Consider the following 22500-nt stretch of genomic DNA (forward strand, 5'->3'; position numbering starts at 1 on the left):
TTTCACGAGCAGGCTGTTCCGTTGATCAGATCAACTGGAACAATCGTCGTCGTAAGCGACGGAGTGCCAACAACATATATATATATATATATATATATATATATATATATATGTGTGTGTGTGTGTGTGTGTTTAAATGTATACATAAATATACACATATACACACACGTATGTGTGTGAATTTGTACACATATATACCAGGACCAAAGATCGGATGCTGTTTTATATTTTACTTAAATGTTTACCAACATTTCGCAACGAACTACAAAACAAAGTCAGGCGAATGTTACTTTGAAATTATTTTGTCGTTTCCGTTTCACAGAAGCTAGATTTAAAGACATTTTCTCCCGACTTACTGTACCAGTTAACCATACAACCCTGCAAGTAATTAATCCACAATATTTGACATAAAAGTGACATTTACCATGTGAAATGTCGAAAGAGCCTCAAAATCTTCTAGAACAGGTTCCCATATAGCTATAACGGATATCCACACTTGCTGAACATATTCTGTAATAGAAATCCACATATAATACGAAGTGTAGGTCATATGCAGCGTGTTTTATTGAAAGAATGCTCATCATATCTAGATCTACTGATTTCATTCTGTTGTACCTCCATCACACTTTCTCTCTTTCACTCTCTATCGTTCAAAACGGCTTTAAAATATTCTCGACTAATTTAAAACGCACTTACAAATGATGTATTTGATATTATTCGATTCAATTTCATTCATTATTATTATATACTACTCACAGGAAAGGGACTGTTTACATATTAATGAGAAAACAAGATATTAGATTGTATAATTTTATTTCTTTCCTTTTTTAGCTGTAACAAAATTCACGAGAGAAAATGTTTTTCCCAGATATGTTACTAAAAACAAGGGAAAGAATGAACAGAAGTTTTAATAACGATAAACATTTGCTAAATCTTTATTAAATTGTCACTGTATAGGTTTTGTTTCTTATCAATATAATCTACATACCCAACTCAGTTATCTAAATATGTGAATTTATTTGCTTCAGCTGACTTAGTCAATCGAAATTGTCTCATATACAATTGAATTCTACATTGTACGACCTGATATTAAAATGAAGTATACACAGACTCACATGTGCATAGACAGATGGTCAAACCATGAATTCTATAAATAAACTGTAAAGAATTCCTATCAACAAGCACAAATGAATATGCAAATAATAGAGCAATGCCATTAATAAAAGTTCCTAAATATTCAATGAAACAAAAATCTATTATGTGAAAGGTTTAGAAATTCCTCAGACTTCTAAATGTTATTGCATATTTCTACAATTCTGATTGTGGCATTTTAAAAGAGTTTGCATGCATATATTCATTCTTTAATTTGTTTATAAATTAATAAATATGTATACATTTTGCATGTATGTAGTCTAGCCCATTTAACAATAATGTCACCCACGAAAGGATTATACAATAATGAAAAAAGAGAGACATGAATAGATTCTTCATCAAGTATTTAGGCGGAGGAAATTTTTTCAAGAACAATTACTAATTCATGTTTTTTTTATTCTCGAACAATTAGCGTGATTCATGGTTTTCTTTTGTTTCGTATGAACTTATTAATTGTTAAATTGATTAATTAATTAATTGTTGATTTAAGCGCAGACATGGTTGTATGGGTAAGAAGTTACTTTGGTTGAACATAGTTTTAGTTCAGATGTATAGCGTGGTACATGTGAAAAATGTCTTTCACTATAACTTCGAGTCAACCAAAGAGTGAGTGAAATCTGATAAACGGAAACTCTATAAAAGTTCGTTCGTATATGTGTGCGAGTTCGTGTGTGTGTGTGTGTGTGTGTGTGTGTGTGTGTGTGTGTGTGTGTGTGTGTGTGTGTGTGTGTGTGTGTGTGTGTGCACGCGTGCGTTTGTTTCTACAAGTTTGTGTTTACATTTCCTCGTTTATATCTCAAATCTTAGCGGTTCGCAACTTAGACAACGTAACATATATACCAGATTTAAAAATAAGCATTGGGTCTGTTGTGAAGTACTAAACTCTTGAAAGCAATTCCTCAGCATCGTTGCAGTCCAATGATTGAATCCAGCAAAAGATTACCACATGGGGTTATGATTTCAAAGAATATTTTAATCAACAGGCATTTTTATAAAACAGATTCTTTGGTAAAGATATTTAATATAATTCGGTCACTAATTCTTATTTTGTAATTTACGGAGAAAGGTGAGCATTTAAATCTAAATGCTTTGAAAGATATGTTACTGTAGAGAAAGAAAACAATTAAACAATTTATACTAGTAAACGGTTAGAGAATACAACGTGGGCTAAAATTGCTAAATATTTTAATGAGTAGGTAACTGTATAACACGCATTTACGCACTTACAAACACATTCACAAACGCAAATGCGTGTGTGCGTGTGCGTGTATGTGTATGTATGCGCGTGTGTATGCATGTACATAGGTATATCTTATGCTCGGGAACTAGAGATTTTAATTGATACTCGAGTTTCAAACGATTCGCATCGCATAGACACGTATTGTATTCGTTTGTAGACGAGAAGGAAAAAGGCAGTTGGCAGAAGGTACTGAAATTGTTGATTACGTGACAAGATACAATAAAAAGAAGAGTGGATTTGATAAATCATGTAATTCATTTTAAAAATATGAGATGAGTTTCGATTTGGATTCAGATTTGCTCTAATATGGTGCGCTATATAAAATTATTCATTGATGCAAAAGATCACATCCGTTTCAACCATTTATAAATTTACTTGGGCTTTCGAATATTGAACATTGTATATGGAGTGTATTCTGCTCCTTGCGTACCTTTCAAATATATTCTGATTGCGCGATGTGTTTCCGAATGGATAGCTAGGTTGTATTCTCTTCGGGAACTTACCTACTTTTTTAGAATCCGCCTTATATATCGTCATATGTAGCGTTCTAATAATTATAAACGATCAGTATGTAAAGGAAAGTAAATAAATAGAAAGTAGTTTTCAGATGATAGCGAGGTAACTAAGCGAAACCAGATGTTTTCCAAAACATTGTTCTACTAATAAATAAGTACCTCATGAGTCAAATATATCCGAAGAAAAATACTCCGTATCTTCAATAATGTAATTACATGGTTCGGATTTAGGCGGCAGTGTGTATATATTTGGTTGAAGTGGATGAAGTTATGACTTCACCGAAAGAAAGTTGCATTATAATGTATTAGATCTTGCCGAAATACACATAAAATTGTGTGTGTGCGTGTGTGCGTGTGCGTGTGTGCGTGTGCGTGTGTGTGTGTGTGTGTGTGTGTGTGTGTGTGTGTGTGTATGCAAAACAGTTATTAAAACATTCTATCAAACTTCATAATCTTCTTGAAAAGGTTATTCACCAGACCAGTGTTCCCAAACCATTTTTGCACCAAAGACCGATTTCATACAAGACAATTTTTTCCTCAGACTAAGGGATAACACACATAACAAAACACATTAAAGGACAATATATGATTTTCGTATTGCATATGCTTCACTCCTGTTAATTACTATTGATTCCTAGGTGGCATTTATGTTTTTAAACGCTGCTGACCCCGCCGAAGTGGATGGTATCAAACAGTGCCGAAACTATAGTGATACTCGTCTGGCAGCTGATGATGGGATTACATATTTGTTATGCTTGTTTGGGAAATTTTTATATGCTAGTTCCATTGTTCTGACTTGCCCTTCAAGCTGCTAGTGAAAAGGAAAGTGTTTGTGGATTCATGGTTTCTGGAAATTACGTTCATATTGATTTGTTTTTATACATAGATAATATTATTAAGCTTAGATAACAGTGTCTAGTTTTGAGAGATTCTGTGGCATATGTGATACGCACATGCATATTCATATACAATATATATATATATATATATATATATATATATATATATATATATATATATATATATATATATATATATATATATAACATATATTATGCAAAAAAGACCCTCTAGACTGCGATTGTCAATAGAATAAGAATAAAATTTTAAAATTTATTTTTTTATGTGAGCCTGTACCAAATAATCCACTGCCGGTATTAGTCTATAGCCCGATATCTGATGACACCTGCAGTACACAATTCGAAAGTATATAGAGTTTGCAGTACTTGTTACTGAAGTTGATGTTCTACAGCATAAATTTATTGAAGACAATACGAGGATGGTTCCTCTGGTATACTAATTTGTATTTTCTACACACGAAATCAAATCAGGTGATATATCGACACAATATAAAGTCACATCAATCATTCTAGTGTTACTCTTAAATATTTCCAAGAAGAAATCCCACCTTAAATGTTCGATATGAAGCCCTAATATTTTGTTATTACTATAATAAATAAATAGTTTATAATAAATAATTAAATTCATCATTTTATAATAGCAATTATACTCGTGATTACACAATGACAATAATAATTGTATTATGGCGACGATTGGAAACGGTACAAGGACAAACTACAAAAAGCATTGCTTTTATACATACATACATGTATGTATATGTATATATATATATATATATATATATATATATATATATATATATATATATATAGGCGTTAACGCGCGCACACAGCTTATGCGTTGGTGTATTTCAAATACCATGATTGTATTGGAGCTATGTCGGTGCAGTTATGTGTAGTTTACTAAAATGAAAGACAATTAATGCAACAAAATCACTAAAGAGCAAAGTAATGTAACAGACAATAGATGACTTTTTAATTTAGGTTATTATTCTTAACCAGATAGACAAACGAAGTGACACTGTTAGATAGATAGACAGACAGACAGACAGATAGACAGACAGATAGATAGATAGATAGATAGATAGATAGATAGATAGATAGATAGATAGATAGACAGAAGTAGGCTGTAGATATAGGGTAAACAAACAGACAAATATAAGACTGGTAAGAAGAAATGAGAGAGAGACGGGGAGAGAGAGAGAAAGAAAGAAAAAGAGACGCAGCAATGTTTGTTTGTCTGTATGAGTTATACAGGTGGAAAATGAGTTAAATAGATGAGCTGGAGTGAATAACAGAATCTCAGAAGAGCGGGGTATTAAACTGGAAAAAAAAAAAAAAAACTTACGGTTAAAAGTAACATTTTATTCGTAAACAATGCTCAAAATGTACGGTAATTTGTTAATTGCATTTAATACAATTTTATTTACTAGTCTGTGATTCTGTCATGAAACATTATATATACGCGAGCGCGCATATCTCGCAATCTCTTTCCCAATTTACTTATATGCCTCTTATTTCCATATGAAACTTTCTCCATCAAATCTTTGTATCTATCTACCTATCTCTCTTTCCTCCTCTCTCTCTCCTCCTTCTCTCTCTCTGTCTATATATATAAGAACGTCAGATAGATAGATAGATAGATATCCGTGTGACACTGCGGTCAATAGCTTCCTTCCACATCATCCAAGAGTACTGTTCCTGCATTGACATCACTCTAGTTTCCTCTTCTCCCACTCATGCTCACGCGCACCTACAGCACTAAATTCTGGCCCAACGTCCTGCCACCCGTGTCATATCTGGTTGTTGTTGCGTCTACGAGCCCGGCCTTGCCCTGAGTCACACTCCCAAAACGGGACTTAGTTGCTCCACTGCCTGCTGGACTGCTTTGGTTGTCGTCCACATCCTCCTTACTCTCACTTGCTATTCTTTGGTGTTCCATAAACCGCTGCTGTGAATCGTACTCACGACCTTACGATCGTGAGCCAAATACCCTCCACACTATGCCACTTCTATCTTCTATCGTATCTTTTGCCGAACCTCTAAGTTACGGTGACGTAAACACAACAGAACAGCTTGTCAAGCGGTGGTGGAGGACAAACACAAACACAAAGATGCGCACACGCACGCACACACACACGCACATACACATATGTATGTATATATATATATATATATATATATATATATATATATATATATATATATATACGACAGGCTTATTTTCAGTTTCCGTTTACCATATCCACTCACAAGGCTTTGGTTGGCCCGAGACTATAGTAGAAGACACTTGACTAATGTGCCACGCTGTGGGACTGAACCCGGAACCATGTGGCTGGGAAGCAAGCTTCTTACCACACAGTCATATATATCTATGTGCCTGCGAGTGTGTGTGTATGTGTGTGTGTATTTGTGTGTGTGTGTGTATGTGTGTGTGTGTGTGTGTGTGTGTGTGTGTGTGTGTGTGAATAATACTCTTCCAATGTTAACTTTGTGTGACGTTTCACATTCCAGCGTTTCGGTCACTGCTTATAAGACAGAAATCAGTTTAAATCGTGGCAGTTATGAGTTTTTAATTTTCCTGCTGACAAAAACTTAGTAAGAATTTTCAAGTTTCACAGAAGACCACATTTAATTGCATATATAAAAGATAATAAATTGTATAAAAACAGTCTTGAGAAAATAAATATAATAATACGCAAATGTATCTATACAAATTTCTAAATATACACTAGCGTATGTGTGTATATGTGTGTGCGTCCGTTTGTCTCCGTGTGTATGTGTGTATATATTCTTTTATTTGTTTCAGTCATTTTAATTGTGGCCATGCTGGAGCACGGCCTTTTAGTCGAAGATATCGACATCTGGACTTATTCTTTGTAAGCTTGGTACTTATACTATCCACAAACACAATATATATATATATATATATATATATATATATATATATATATATATATATATATATATATATATATACGACGGGCTTCTTTCAGTTTCCGTCTACCAAATCCACTCACAAGGCTGTGGTCGGCCCGAGACGATAGTAGAAGATACTTACCCAAGTTCCTACGCAAAGGGACTGAACCCGGAAACATGTGATTGGGAAGCAATCTTACCACACAGCAATTCCTAAATTCAGTTTTTACCTTGATTGTGCTTCGCAGTAGGCGTGTTTTCACAATGACGAAAAGGTGTATAGATTATATTTAGTCTGAAGCTAAAATGGCTTTGATCTGTGGGTGTATGTATATGTGTGGAGGTGAGGATTTACTGAAAATCATGTGTTGAAGTGGCTATGGTCGTTAATTGAAAAGTTATAAACGATTATACTGGTAAATACTTCGGGTTAGGTAGGGGGATTGTTTTACGATGTTGGTGGAACAGGTTTTAAGGTCATGAAGGGTCTGAATTGTATCATGTATTGTTTCAGTGATGTGGTTTGTGGTAGACGGTGATTAGTGGGTCAATAGGTTTATGAATGGAAATACAATATAAGCGAAACAAATAAATGCGTCGGTTAACGCTTGGAAAGGGAGAAACATTGAAAAGTGAGAAAGCATGACACACAGAATTCAAGGAGAGAGAAAGTAAATATGTTTATGTGATGAGAAGAATTTAAAAAGAGGGCGGGAAAATGGCCTTCAATAAAATATAGTAATAAATCTTTTAGGGAGGTAAGAACGAATGTACATAAGGATATATTCATTAAAAGCGAATTTATTACGATAATATATCAATTAAGCAAAACTTGTATATATACGCATATAAAAATGCACATACTCACATATACATGTACACGCAAATATGTGCATAAAAATGCAATGCATATGCTCGTATATATATATATATATATATATATATATATATATATATATATATTTATATATCTGCACTCGCACACAAACATATCTATACACCTATATATATATATATATATATATATATATATATATATATATATATATATATATATATATATATATATATGGGAGAATATACAAATAATAACAACAGACGAGGACAGGTGGTGTAAATAACAAAAGTATATATTAGTATGACGCTCGGGAATACGGAAAGTCTTTGACGTTTCGAGCTACGCTCTTCAACAGAAAGAATACGGAGACAAGGAGAAAAACACGGAGAAAAAAAATTGAATAGTGTTCAGTCAACGGTCAATCATAATAATGTATACGTTTATAATATAGATATATATGTATACAAACATACGTGCGAGCATATGTGGCTATATATACAGTCATATGTGCACATTCATTTTCGCACTTTTATATAAGTGTACGTCTTAAATCACGAGTATGTGTAAATATATGCATGTTTGTATACATATATAAATGCTCATGCGCATATGCATGTATACATCAACACAATGACACTCATATACATACGCGCGCGCGTGTGCTTTTGTGTGAGTATTTGACGATACGGACACGTACAAAATATGCTAAATAGAATAGTGTTATTTTCATATGTTGCTTTTAAAGTTTCCCAGTAAGTATGTGGTTCTGTACCTACAGAAAACGACAAAACCCCATCTTACATTCATATTTTCTGTGCTATGAAGTAATATAACCATATTTTCTGCTAGTATAGTTTCGCGCTGTCTATAGTTTTCCCTTTGATGGTTCAGTTAAAATTCTATTGGTGCTTTAGCAAGCATATATATTGGAAACGCGGATACTTGTTCTTTATGTTCTTATAAATAATAGCCATATTGATATAATCTGCATTCAATATATTGTCAGGCAATTCGAGGTATATTATAATTGATGAAGCTAACTACACGCTATATTGCTGATTTCGTAACAAAATCGCACATTTAATGAAATTGTATGACAGAAGAAAAATGAATTTATTGATGTTTGAAGCTTCTGACTTTCACATTGGTTATTTTTGCTGCAAAGTTGGGCGCACAGCTGTAACTTAGTTTGACGTTGTTCTTATTGAAAAAGGTGTAGAAATGTATCTTTGTTGAAGTGATTTGTATTAAAGTTAGAAGGTTACTCCTGAAGTTACTAAATGCTTTGGGGCTGAGGGAGATGTGCTCCACATTATTTTGCATCAAAAATATTGGCAGGTTTTGATTTACCACTGGCGTTCATTTTATATTGGCTTCATGAAATCGCTTTTGGAGTTTTAGAATACTTTATGTGGTTCTCCAGAGTCTATTAGAAGCCGTTAGTTTGTGTGAACTATAAAATGGTAGCTTTTCTAAGAGAAGATACATATTTTTTTTTATATATTTCAACCATACTAGAAACTGATTAGATCTCATCAAATATAATTCTTATTCTTGTTTCAGTAATATTATTGTGACTGTACCGAGACGCAGTCTTTTAGGGTGTACTCTATTTAACTGACTCTAGTATCTATTATAGTAACCTCTGTCGGAAGCGCGGATGGTAAGATAGTTCAGGGAGTGAATTAGCCTGAAATCGTACAGGAATGTAAACAAATATCACAGTTTATTTTGTCGGATGTCCCTATCGATTGATATATCAATCCAAATTTATGTACATTTAAATTCTACACCACTAGTCAAAGAAGTGTTACCTATTCAGTAAGTTGTAAATACAGATTTTGAGGAAAACTGTAATTGTACTTTGACGCTGAAAAGCCACCCAAGATGGCTACAACTATATATATGTGTGTGTGTGTGTGTGTGTGTGTGAAACCATACACATACATAGACGTACGAATACACTCTTTGACTGCCTCCAGTCACGTGGGTAACGCTATTAACACTACTGCAGCTTTTGGGTTATATTTAGAATTTCTTAAACGAGGGATGCTGATGAAGCTTCTCTCAAATGTTACTTCTTCCGTGATGTACCTGTATCTTGCATACTTCATACTGGGATGTTCAAGTACTATTTAAGTACGTCGACCTCTACACCCTGGAGATTTTTCACGGTTTCTGGAAGTATTCTAAATAGAAGTCGCTCTTTAATCACCAATAAATACTAAATCTCGTCACAGGTGAATATAGGTTAGGATCTTTGCGAATTATCTAGAGGCCGCCTATTTGGTGTTTCCATAGCCTTTAATATCAAATTTTGGTGAAATTTCCAAAAAACATTAAAAAAAATATAAATGACTACTATTTCCTCTTCACGCGGTCCGGTGTCTTGAAACTTAATGTTTTTTAAAAGCTCAACTGGTGTATATAAACACTCATCTTTTTTATGGGACAGTTTAATTTATCCACCTCAGTAGTGAAATTTCTAGAAGCAATACTAATTGACTAAGATGTGTCTTCCACAAGATTTAAATTACTTCTTGTCTATATGTTTTTGGAATATAGCCAGCTAGTTAATATATACCTAACTGCCATGTTAGCAATATGCATATGAAACGATACGTCGTTATTCACTTTATTCTCAAATCTCATAAAATGTCGCTGTAATTTATTCTATCCGGATATATCAAGATGGCAGAATGTTAGCGGGTGGGATAATAGCGAAGTGCATTTAATGGCCAACACTTATTTCTTCTATAGATTTAATTTCATATTATGTTATTATTAACAAAGTCGTAAGGGTACATCATATTATAAGAGATCCTGAGCGATAGATTGATAGAAATTTGACAAAACAAAAGCCGAGTGACTTGTGGTGTTTGTTGAGACTCTCTTCATAATTGCCACGCCCTACTTCAGTAGTAGGCCTAGTCCATGAACAGATTGAACTTCACCATCTCACACTATTGAGTATCTTTAACGGATTGTTGAAAGGAAGTTGGCCAGTTCTCCGGCGTTAGGTTACCGTCTCCCCACCTTCTCTTCCAAATGTCTTCAACGGCCTGCAAAGAGTCATCGGTACTACCTTTCCTTCTGGTAAAAAAGACTGAAAATAAATTACAAAACGCAATAGCTTCAAGACAGTTTCCTAAGGTACTTTACACTGAATTTTTCATCATATTTGAAAAGGTATAATTCGCTTCAACACATTTCTGCCTCTTATAAGATTATGTAACCAGTTTCCTAAATTTCAAGCTATGTCGGAATGACGTAGCTTATTAGTTAACTTTATAAGACGTCTTCGTAAAATCTCACTTTATCATATCTAAGTTTATCCGATTAATCGAGCAAGTGTTCTATAGCATCTAATGTTAATTATATAGCAGCTGAGTGTGTGAGCCTGTATGTGTGAGAAAGAGAGCGATATAGACAGATGGATAGATAGATAGATAGATAGATAGATAGATAGATAGATAGATAGAGAGAGAGAGAGAAAGACAGAGAAAGAGAGAGAGAAAGAGAGAGAGAAAGAGAGAGAGAAAGACAGAGAAAGAGAGAGAGAAAGAGAGAGAGAAAGAGAGAGAGAAAGAGAGATAGAGAGAGAGAAAGAGAGAGAGAGAGAGAGAGAGAGAGAGAGAGAGAGAGAGAGAGAGAGAGATCTACTTGAAAAGAAAACGTCTCCTCTAAGTAAGTAATCAGATATTTCATGAAGCACACACGGAACAGCAAGAATCTTAACAATAACGCATGAATTCATTCTTGATATGTTCAGGTAGATTTGAACAGGAACATCTAATCATTAATATTTTACCTCATCAGAGACACCTCCTCCCTTTCGAAGATGTTCATAACACACGTGATACGCCAGTAGAAGCGGATTCTAGACACCGCGGTGTTTTGACGTTGTGAATCTCCTCAGTCAAAGCTACTCCACCAGACTGATGAATATGCCAAGAATACGAGTGCTTGTTTATAGACAGCTGCAAACAAAAGCGATCAGTTATTCACGTTCAAATCTAGCAGAACTTAGAGATAATGAATAGATATGTTAATGTAATCATATTTTCCTTTCTAATAATTCGTTTCATGATATTCCTGTGAAGCGAAGTGAACATTTTAGCATTCCTTTGACTTCCTGCAAATCTTAATATATGTATGTGTGTACGTACGTACATATGTATGTATGTTTGTATGTATGTATGTATGTAGGTAGGTATGTAGGTAGGTAGGTAGGTAGGTAGGTAGGTTGGTAAATATATAGATTACGTATGTGTACATACATACATACATATAATTTACATACGTATATAATCTATAAATACAGGCAGATAAGTATGCGCATACATATATACAAACACACAAACACATAAATTCATATGTGTTTGCGTATTCATTCTTAATTGTATGCACGTCTATGTATGAGCATTTTGGGGATGTGTGTTTGTTTGTGTGTGAATGTGTGTGTATAGGTATACTTGCTGATCAGACGCCTTCGTTGTAATAATCTAACTATCCTTTGTTATCTTCCAATCATTTGAATTCTCCAATCATGTAGGATCCATTGATCATCTCATTAGTATTTGGTGAAGTAAGCAACAGACGTCTCGTTTCACTGAAATACAATCTTCGATACGACAAACTCAATTTACATGAGCAAAAAAACAAAAACAAAACATAAACTTCTAGTTTTTCAAACAAATTAACTAACCTCACACATGTGTGAGTAGAAAGACATCTACGTTTGTATGTACATACGCATATATGTAAGTATTCATATTCAAACACACACACACACACACACACACACGCCGCACACACACACACACACACACATATATATATATATATATATATATATATATATATATATATATATATATATATATATATATATATACATTCATACAAAGACGTACATATATAGTTATACTTATATGCACACTACACACAAGCATATAGACACTAATATGCACATACATACATATATAAACAAATATATATTTGCACACAATTATATACAGATATATACGCACACTGTATACACACCCGTGTATATATATATATGTGAGTGTGTGTATGTGTATGTGTGTGTGTGTGTGTGTGTATGTGTGTGTGTGTGTGTGTGTGTGTGATATAAATGTGCATAAAAATATTCAAGAGTATTCAATTACGCCACCGACTAAAGTTAGATTAATCAAACCATTTCTGTTAAGGACTAGTTTGTGACTGATTTATGTAGCAATTACAATGAGCTTCTCGTCGAGGGCAGATGGGTGGCGTATGTTTGCTTCTGCAGATAAGCCAGCTAGCCATGAATCCTGCTTGGACAATTTCTTTATTCTTCTGTGGACAAAGAGAATAATATATTATATTTAACGATGCACGGCGTAGGTGTAGTTTAACAATCTGAAATTTCACCTAAGTATTAATTTAATAATGTGAAATTTCATTTAAATACTAGTTTGTAACTTACTTATAGAGCGATTGCTATGAAGTTTTTGTCCTAGGTATTTTGTTCCTTGTATCTACTGTCGTGAATTGAAATATATCTAGTGTCAACTTCACCTTTAAAACTATTTGATAAAATACACACCAGTCACTTATTCGGCCAATGCTTGGTCATAATGTGGGGACAGGGGACAAATTACCACGTCTAATAAGTGTGGTGATTCTAAGCCTTTTAAAATTTTACTTCACAGCATGGCAAAGAAAGAACAGTTTTATGTATGCAAATTCTATTTCGTTTCTTCATTAATAAAGAGGGTAGGTGAACGAGAGAGAAAAATGTCTTCACTAATGTTTTGGCGCAGGATAGGATTTGTCAATTCCAGATTAAGTCACATAGTTATATTTTTTTCTTTTTAATGTTTTTCGACTTGTATCAAATGGTTGGCAGAATCGATAAAGCAACAGAAAAAATGCTTCGCGTTGTGTGTTTGCCTACAGTTCATTAAACTCTAATATCAGATTCCGGTGAGACCCTTCTGTTATTCATTTAGTACTAGTATCAATCTAATTGGTTATACACAACGCCTGCATTTGAAGTCTTGTACCTATATATGAAACCACTATTATTACAACCTGGGTTTTGCAGTGAGTTGGTAGCAAAATAGAGTAGCGATCAAATGTCCCACAGCATTTGGCTTCGGCTACTCAAATCTCTCCAATTATGCTTTCCCAGCCCCGGGTTTAATCGAATATGTACTATAAATACTATAGGGTCGATTTATTGGCTATATCCTCACCCTCGAATTATTTAGCTATAAGCAAAAGCAACAAACAAAACGACATTCTTGTACTTTGACCATATAGCTGAAATAATTTTCAATGGTTTGTAGGTGTGTTAGTAGGCCAGTAACTACTAGCAGAGCATCTAATTGTTACTACCTGGCCTATTTAGTATGGTTGTTGCGTCAACTCAACGCCGTTTTCAAAAGTGTCTGAAATATGATATAGGCCACACACGAACTGGGTTGATGGATATACTACACATTGATGTGTGTACTTGATAGATGTGCTTTAATCTGGTTCTCGTTTCGTTTGTGCTAATATATGAATCGATATCTCATATACACTGGCTACTTGAAAGAGCTCATATGTACATATTTTAGTATTTTAAGCATAGTAAGATTGTGAATTATATTTTTATGTGTCTCACGCATTTAAAAGAAATTGTAAAATTAATACCCAGGAGTGTAACAAAATAGTACTAGTAAGGAAACTAATTCTTCAATTTCTAACTGAAGGAGACAGAAGTAAAAAAAATGGGGAAGGTTGTTAAAAGGAGAGAAGCTATACGACGGTGTGCTGAAAAGTTCCTGGCTTTGGCTAAAAGAAAATAGAGAAGGTTCAGTTAATTATGATTCTACTCAACATATTCCCTTCTCCGATTCACCCACTTATTGCAACAGCCCTTCATTTTGTTCTAATCCTTGTAAAAGAACTCTGAAGGTTGAGCTTCCAAACAAGTCTTTTGTGATTCCCTTAAAGCCAGGAACTTTTCAGCACCCCCTCGTATATGTAACATTATGAAAAAAAATGAAGTGTTAAGAGGTGAGTCAATGTAATAGCAAATTAAATGCTAGAAAAAGTTATGTTTGTAAGATTATTTACATATAGATGTCTGGTTCGCTTAATGAAAAAAAGATGGGGATTCGACGAAATATAGAGGTTGACGTAATGTGTTTTATATCAACTAATCTGAAGTCACAGGAGATCTCAATGACTTGGTGGTCCTAAATATTTTAAAATCTCTATAAACCAGATTTCCGTATGTTTTGTTGAATGGCGAGAATTTAGTAATGACATTTTTTTAATTATTTGGTAGAATCGTCAGCACGCCAGGCAAAAATGATTAGTTGCATTTCGTCCGTCCTCATGTTCTAAGTTCAAATTCCGCCGAGGTCGACTTAGCCTTTCATCATTACGGGATCGATAAAAATAGATACCAGTGAAACACTGGGCTCGATGTGTTCGACTAGTCTCCTCCCCCGAAATTCCAGGCCTTGTGCCTATAGTAGAAGGAACTATTATTATTATTAAGGCGGCGAGCTGGCAGGAGCTTTAACACGCCGGGCTTAGCGGTATTTCGTCTGTCGCTACGTTCTGAGTTCAAATTTCGCCGAGGTCGATTTTGCATTCCATCCTTTCGGGGGTCGATTAAATAGGTGCCAATTATACACTGGGATCGATGTAACCGATTTAATCCCTTCCCCCAAATTTCAGGCCTTGTGCCTATAGTAGAAAGGATTATTATTATTAAGAAGAAGACGGTGAGCTGGCAGAATCGTTAGCGCGCCGTGCAAAGTGCTTAGCAGCATTTCGTCTGTCGCTACTCTACGTTCTGAGTTCAAATTCCGCCGAAGTCGACTTTGCCTTCCATCCTTTCAGAGTCGACAAATCAAGTGGCAGTGAAACACTGGGGGCGATGTTATCAACTAGTCCCTTCCTACCAGATTTCAGGCCTTCTGTCTTTAGTTGTTCAGACCCAGTTTTGGTAGTAATCTATACATTCAGGAAGAAGTCACTTGATGGGTATCGGCAATGAAACCGATCCGAATGATACGTATATGTATATATTGGGTTAAAGCATAAACCCGGTGTTATGGAATTTTTCTAAATAAGCTACAGTCAATTGTATGAACCTTAGTTTTTTGATACTGTATTTCATCGGCCGTTGACAGGATGAAAACAAACACGACCGTGGTAGGTTTCGAACTCAGGACTGAATCGGCCGGTACTTAAATGATTCTGTCCCATGTTTTGTAAATATTAATGAATGGTTCATCCCCCATGTTATATAAATATTCATGAATGGTTCATCTTTAAAAATTAGGTTAATCACCCGATCTTACATATTTAGTTAATTATATAATTGCGTGTATTTTTTCGTGAATGTTTGTGAATGTGTGCCCATGTATGTATACACACACAAATACACATTTATAAAAAGTCAATTACTTCAGCTTATGGAAAGATATAGCGTATATTTTAGCCTATTAACATTATTGTCATTCATCAATGTTGTTATTATTGTTGCTGTTAATGTTTTTATTTTATACGCACGTCATTCTTAAATCGGCAGGGTTATAAATGGAAGCATTCATAACCGTGACGAGGTCATGATTTAGACAGTTTATATTAAACCCCATTATCTAATATCCTTTTATTACAAGACAATACAGTGTGATCTGAGAGAGAGATTTCGTTCCCAGTTTTAGATCGAGTAACGACATTGAAGTTTTCTTATTAGTTTTTGTAAAGATTCGTTGATGTTAAAAGTAGTAAAGCGCCAAAGTTATTTGCAAAGTTCGTTATCTCTATGTTCTGAGTTCAAATTCTGACGAAATCAGCTTCAATTGTTGTTAGTAAAGTAGAGCTGTTCACGACTCGCAAGAAATAACTTGCGGTTTTAGTTTCGACAACTAAGAGCGTTGATTTTTCATTTTACCTTCTGGAGTCAATGAAATACAGTAACAGTTGTGAGATTGATTTAATCAAGTAACCATTCCCCTTAGAATTGTTGGACTTGTCGTTATTTAACAATTATTAAGGATAGCGGGTTAGCAGAATTGTTAGAACCTTGCGCTGTGTAACTTTGGCTATTTACTTTTTTGGTTTAAATGCTACTGAGGCATCCCCTGGATTCGATAAAATAAAGGACCAGTCAGGTACTGAGGTAGCTATAATCAACCGTTCCCTCTCCCACACGTTTCTGGTCTTGTGTTTAATATAAAAACTATTAGACAGTCGACTGGAAGAATTTGCTAGGGCATCAAAAAGATGCTATGCAGTATTTATTCTAGTTCTTTAACTTCTGAGTTAACTAGTTCTTTAACTTCTGCACCCCAGATCCGAACACTGACACCTGATTGACTATGTCATCACACACGCTCGAACCTGCAGGATGTGGAAATCACCAGAGTTATGCACGGTACCAACTGTTGGACCGACCATCGCTCGGTCCAATTTCGGCTACGCTTGCGAATTCGTCCTCCTATCCGCAACCAAAAGCTTAAGCAGAAGCTAAATGTTGGAAACCTGCAATCGCGTGAAGCCCGCCAGAGACTGGCAGTAAGACTGGAACAGTAGTTTGCCGAACTCCCTGATGTCGGGACCGGACCAAATGATGGACAAACTCTGACGTCAGAGTGGGACACTCTAGCAACCACTATCACTAACGCTGCCAAAGATATACTTGGTGTTCTGAATAGACGTCATCAGGACTAGTTTGATGACAACTCGACGGAGATCCACTCGCTCCTACGTGAGAAGAATGCTGCACACAGTAGACATCTCCGTCAACCAACAGCAGCCAACAACAGACATTGAGTAAGCCTCCGTTTTAAGGTCCAGCGAAAACTTACGACAATGCAGAACTGGTGGAAGACTAAAGCACAAGAAATACAAGGCTATGCTGACAAACAACATCCAAGCTTTCTAAGAATTCATAAAGACTGCATACGGTCCACTTAGAGGATCCTTCTACCTCGTATGGAACAATGATTCAACATCACTCATCAAGGACCGAGATGGCATTCTGTCACGATGGGATGAGCATTTCAACATCATCCTCAACCGTAGAAACCCCATAGAAACCCCTTCTTTTCTTGACAACATCCCTTCACTGCCACTCATCGATTGTCTAGATGATACACCAACCTTTGGAGAAACTGAATCTGTGATAAATGGCCTCAAGTTGAACAAGGCATCCGGCATTGACCATCTGCCAGCCGAGATCTTGAGATATGACGGCCGGTCCCTCAAAACCTGTATCCATGATTTCATCTACAGACCATGGACTTCCCACTGCGTGCTTCAACAACGGAAAGATGCCAACATTGTTGCCATATATAAAAACAAAGGTGACAGAGCAGGCGGTAGAAATAGCCGAGACATCTTGATTTCACTTGCTGGTAAGGTCCTTGCTCGAGTCCTCCTATCACGCCTTCTGAGGCATGTGGCCCATGTTGCAGTGCCTGAAACCCAATGTGGTTTCCGAAGCATCCGCTCGACTGTTGACATGGTCTTTGTCGCACGTCTTCTCCAGGAGAAATGCCGTGAACAAAACCACTCCCTTTACATGACTTTTAACCAAAGCCTTCGACACCATTGACCGTGATGTTCTGTGGGAAACCCTGACAAAATTTGGCTGCCCACCAAATTTTCTTGCCATTTTGAAGGACTTACACAACGGAACGATAGCCAGAGTCGTCTATAAAGGCACCCAGTCTGACTTCTTCCCGTTCCAAGTCGGTGTCAAGCAAGGGTGTGTACTTGCCCCGGTCATCTTTCAACTTCTACATGGCATCCGTATCCCTCCACGCCAGGCATTCATTGAAGCTGAAAGATGCAATAACTATCAGGTACCGGCCGAATGGCAGCATTTTCAATCTGAGGCGCCTGAAATCTGTAACAAAGACGTCATCTCAACACATCTTCGACTTGCAATATGCAGATGATATAGCACTTGTCAGCCATAGCTCTGCTGGCCTTCAAAGTCTCTTGGACTATATACCAGATGCATACAGCCATGCTGACCTAGACATCAATACCAAGAAGACGGAAATCCTCCAACAGCCTTGTTCCTCCGACACCAACCCATGCGCCTTCCATGTTGAAGATGCGACAATTGCTAATGTAAACCAATTCACTACCCTGGCTCATTCTTCAACAACACCGTCGATCTGACAGACGATAGTCAGTGCTGTATTCGTCTTGCCTCTGCTGCGTTTGGTCGGATAAGTACTCGCGCCCTTCTCAACAAAAATATCACCATCAGTTGCTATATGGCTGCGAGTCTTGGGTGTCCTACCGGCGTCATATCAAGACGCTCGTGCGGTTTCATATCTCTAGCCTTCAACAACTCCTTGGCTTACACAAGGGGAACAGGATCCATCATGCTGAGATACGTGACCGAACAAGCAGCCAGTCATTGGAGGTAACCATCGATAACCGCCAACTCAGATGGGCAGGGCATGTCATTCGAATGTCTTCAACTCGATTGCCCCACTTTGTTATGTACGGTGAACTTGAAGATGGAAGACAGCTGTGTCGGTGGCCAGCACAAGCGCTTTAAAGATCACCTGAAGGCAACGCTGAAAAAGTGACATATCCCTCCCGACAGTCTCGAATCAATGGCTGCAGATTTCACTAGCTGGTGCGACTCATTCAAGACTAGCACCACCAGAATCCAAGAAGACCTACTGCAGAGTGAAGTGGCACGCCGCGCCCGGCGGCACGTGCAGAACCTTGGAAGTCAACAGCAGCCAGGCTTTACATGCTCCACCTGCGGACGTATCTGTCTTTCCAGAATCGGACTTCATAATCATCAGAGGTCACATAACTATAAATGTTGTTCGGGAAAAGTACTCATCGCTTCGCGCTGTTCACGAAATGATGAATGATGAACTTCTGTGTTCAAATCTCGTTACATCAAATTTGCCTTTCATCCCTTCGGGTAAAAATAATAGTGGCTTCAAATGTTGGCCCAAAACCGGCGATTTGGGGACGTGGGGAGAGTAAGCTGATTACATTGACTCCAATGCTCAACTGGTACTTATTTGATCGGCCTCAGTTCTTAACTGGTAGTTATTTTATCTTCCTGGAAAGAATGTAAAGCAAACTCAACATCGATGGAATTTGAAGGCAAAGAGCCAGAAGAAATTATGCTAAGCATTTTGTCTGACGCACTAACGATTCTGCCAGCTCACCACCTTAATAATTTTTTCTAATTTCCACACAATTCCAGCAATTTTAAATTGGTGGGAGTCCATTACAGTGATCCTAGCATTCAGCAGGTACTTTATTTTATCGATCCCGAAAGGATGAAAGATAAAGTTAATGTCGGCAGAATTTGAACTCAGTACGTGAAAAAACCGCTAAACGCGAAGAAATGCCGCTAAGCATGTTGTCTGTAGCACTAACGGTTCTGCCAGCTTGCTGCTACCGCTAATAATAATAATCCTTTCTACTATAGGCTCAAGGCCTGAAATTTGGGGGAGGGGGACATTCGATTACATCGAGCCCTGTGTACTGGTACTTAATTTATCAACCCTGAAAGGATGAAAAGCAAAGTCAACTTCGGCGGAATTTGAACTCAGAACGTGAAGACGGACGAAATGCCACTAAGCATTTTCTCCGGCGTGCTAAAGATGTTGTCCGCTCGCAGCCTTAAAAATTATGGAACGTTTCACAAATTTGTGTGTAACTTTTGCGCAGGGGTCATGCTAATCTTCTCTGTATCCTCCCAGTTTTGTCGATATCCTCGACAACTTTATTTGACTAATTAATCATTTTATCGAATCCGGAGGGATGAAAGGCAACGATGAGAGCAGCGTGATTTAAAATCAGAGCGTAGAGACGGAGCAAATGTCATGAAGCATTTTGTCCGACACTTTAATGATACTACCAATCCACCGCCGTTGATGATAATTGGTTCTAATCTAGGCACAAGGCCAGTAATTTTTGGGGAAGGGATTAATCGATAAACAATTGAACCAGTGCTTTATTCGTATGTTCTTTTATCAACTCTGCAAGAATGTAAGGCAAAATTGACCTCGGAAAGATTTTAACTCAAAACGTAATGTATCAGAGTTTTGTTCGACGCTCTACCCATTTTGCTAATCGACTACTCTAATAATTGTTTTAAGGGAGATTAATCGAAACTAGTGATCCCAAAATTTTATATGTATATGTTATTACTGCTGTTGTTAATCTTATTGTTATTATTCATATTGTTGCTGTTTTTTGTTTTGCTTTGTTTTCTTTTTTTTCTTCTTCCTGTTGCCGCTGTTTGTGATGAACGGGTACTTGTAACACAATTTTCTAGGATAAAGTGGATTTTTACTACGTTGACTTGGAAGGAAAAGTTTCTCTGTACTTATTTTATTTTGTACTTTACAGCATTTAAGCGTTCATTCCATTGCCTTCGGGCAGGAAAATTGTTTTCTAATTGGCTTGCAAGATTATCGATGCGAAATCATGAATTGAAACATGTTTCATTGTATCTCGAGAGGGTCTTTATGCCAATAATAAACACATGCACTGTTTCTTTTTCAAGTCTTAATTTTATTTGTCATTCGTTTAACTATTTTATAATTAAACTAAATAATCAATCAGTTAATTGGTTAAATAGTTAACCGAATGTCAAATATAGAAATAAAGAAGTGAAATAGAACCAGTACATGTTATTATTATTAGCATAATGACCTTCCGAGATAGAACGAAAAATAGTTTCCCTTAGATGTTTAGTATATTTTTGCTAATATTGTTTACTATTTCAACTGAACTAAATCCGGATGAGCCAGAGAAAACGTGTTAGCTATAAACGTGTTTGCAACAAATGCGCCTCACCGCAAAAAAAACAGAGATTAACAGATAAGAAAAATATATTGAAAAATTCAAATTTAGCATACAACAACAGTTCTGAAACAAAGACCTTTATACTTCGACAAGAAAAAACGAGAGGAAATTATAATGCAATGGAAGCGTTAATCTTAACAAAAGACAGGATGTATGAGAGAATGTGGGTAGGCTAAAGTTGTTTAGCGAAGAGGATGTATGGTGCATCTCGTTTTAACTGAAACACTAGAAGTCCATGGACACTTTCAGAATTTACGAGGTTGAAGAATTCAGAGCAGAATTCGGTAAGGAATGGGGCATGGCCGCATCTTAACTAGATTGCGGTTTATCAATCGTGAGTTGGTTGTCTAAATTTATTTTTTAATTCTTTGTACTAATTTATTATTAGATATATTCTGCTGAATACACGAATAATTTCTAGACTTATCTTATAATTTTATTAATCATTTTTTTCTTCGTTCCCGTATAAGTTTCTTGCAGTAAAGCTCCTAAATCCATCATCAATGTTTCTAGACTTTCATCGCAATGAAAAGAAGTTAGTATACGTCATTTCCACGTTATGGCTGGGAGGGCCAGTGTCATTGGTGTAGACGTTACAGTCGGAATTTGAAATTTCACTGTTTGTAGACATACATACATGCATGCGTACATACATTAACATACGCACGTGTGTATGCATGCATGCACAAATGCATGTATGTATATACGTATATATATACGAACAGTAATTTCACAATGTCTCTTTTTCTGTAAGGCCTTATCCTAATTTTTGGTAACATGCCACAATGCCCCAATCCTCAAAGCCATACCATGTCTGTCTTTGAAAAATACTGTCCTAATGATGTCACTTTGAAGATTTCAACGGTAAAAAAAAAAATAGTTGTTAACAATCACTAACTTGCTTCATCATTCTTAACCTAACTCCTATTTCTGTCTCAACCAATATGTTGTCTTCGTATAACCAGATGTATTACAAACTTATTCGTATATACCTTTCATATAGTAGATACAGTGGAGGTGCAATGGCCCAGTGGTTAGGTCATAGGATCGCGGTTTCGATTCCCAAACCGGGCGTTGTGAGTGTTTATTGAGCGAAAATACCTAAGCTCCACG

The 22500-nt window shown here is 36.3% G+C and overlaps 1 protein-coding gene and 1 pseudogene across 2 annotated transcripts in view; one reads left to right on the plus strand and one right to left on the minus strand.

Moving 5' to 3' along the window:
- The window catches only part of LOC106879676 (protein madd-4), a 227380-nt gene that overhangs the window by 32958 nt on the left and 171922 nt on the right, over positions 1-22500 (plus strand). The window lies entirely within an intron of this gene.
- On the minus strand, positions 20200-20298 carry LOC128247176 (U6 spliceosomal RNA; annotated as a pseudogene).

This window comes from Octopus bimaculoides, chromosome 2 (genome assembly GCF_046866305.1).
Source record: "Octopus bimaculoides isolate indiv1 chromosome 2, ASM4686630v1, whole genome shotgun sequence".
NCBI lineage: Eukaryota > Metazoa > Mollusca > Cephalopoda > Octopoda > Octopodidae > Octopus > Octopus bimaculoides.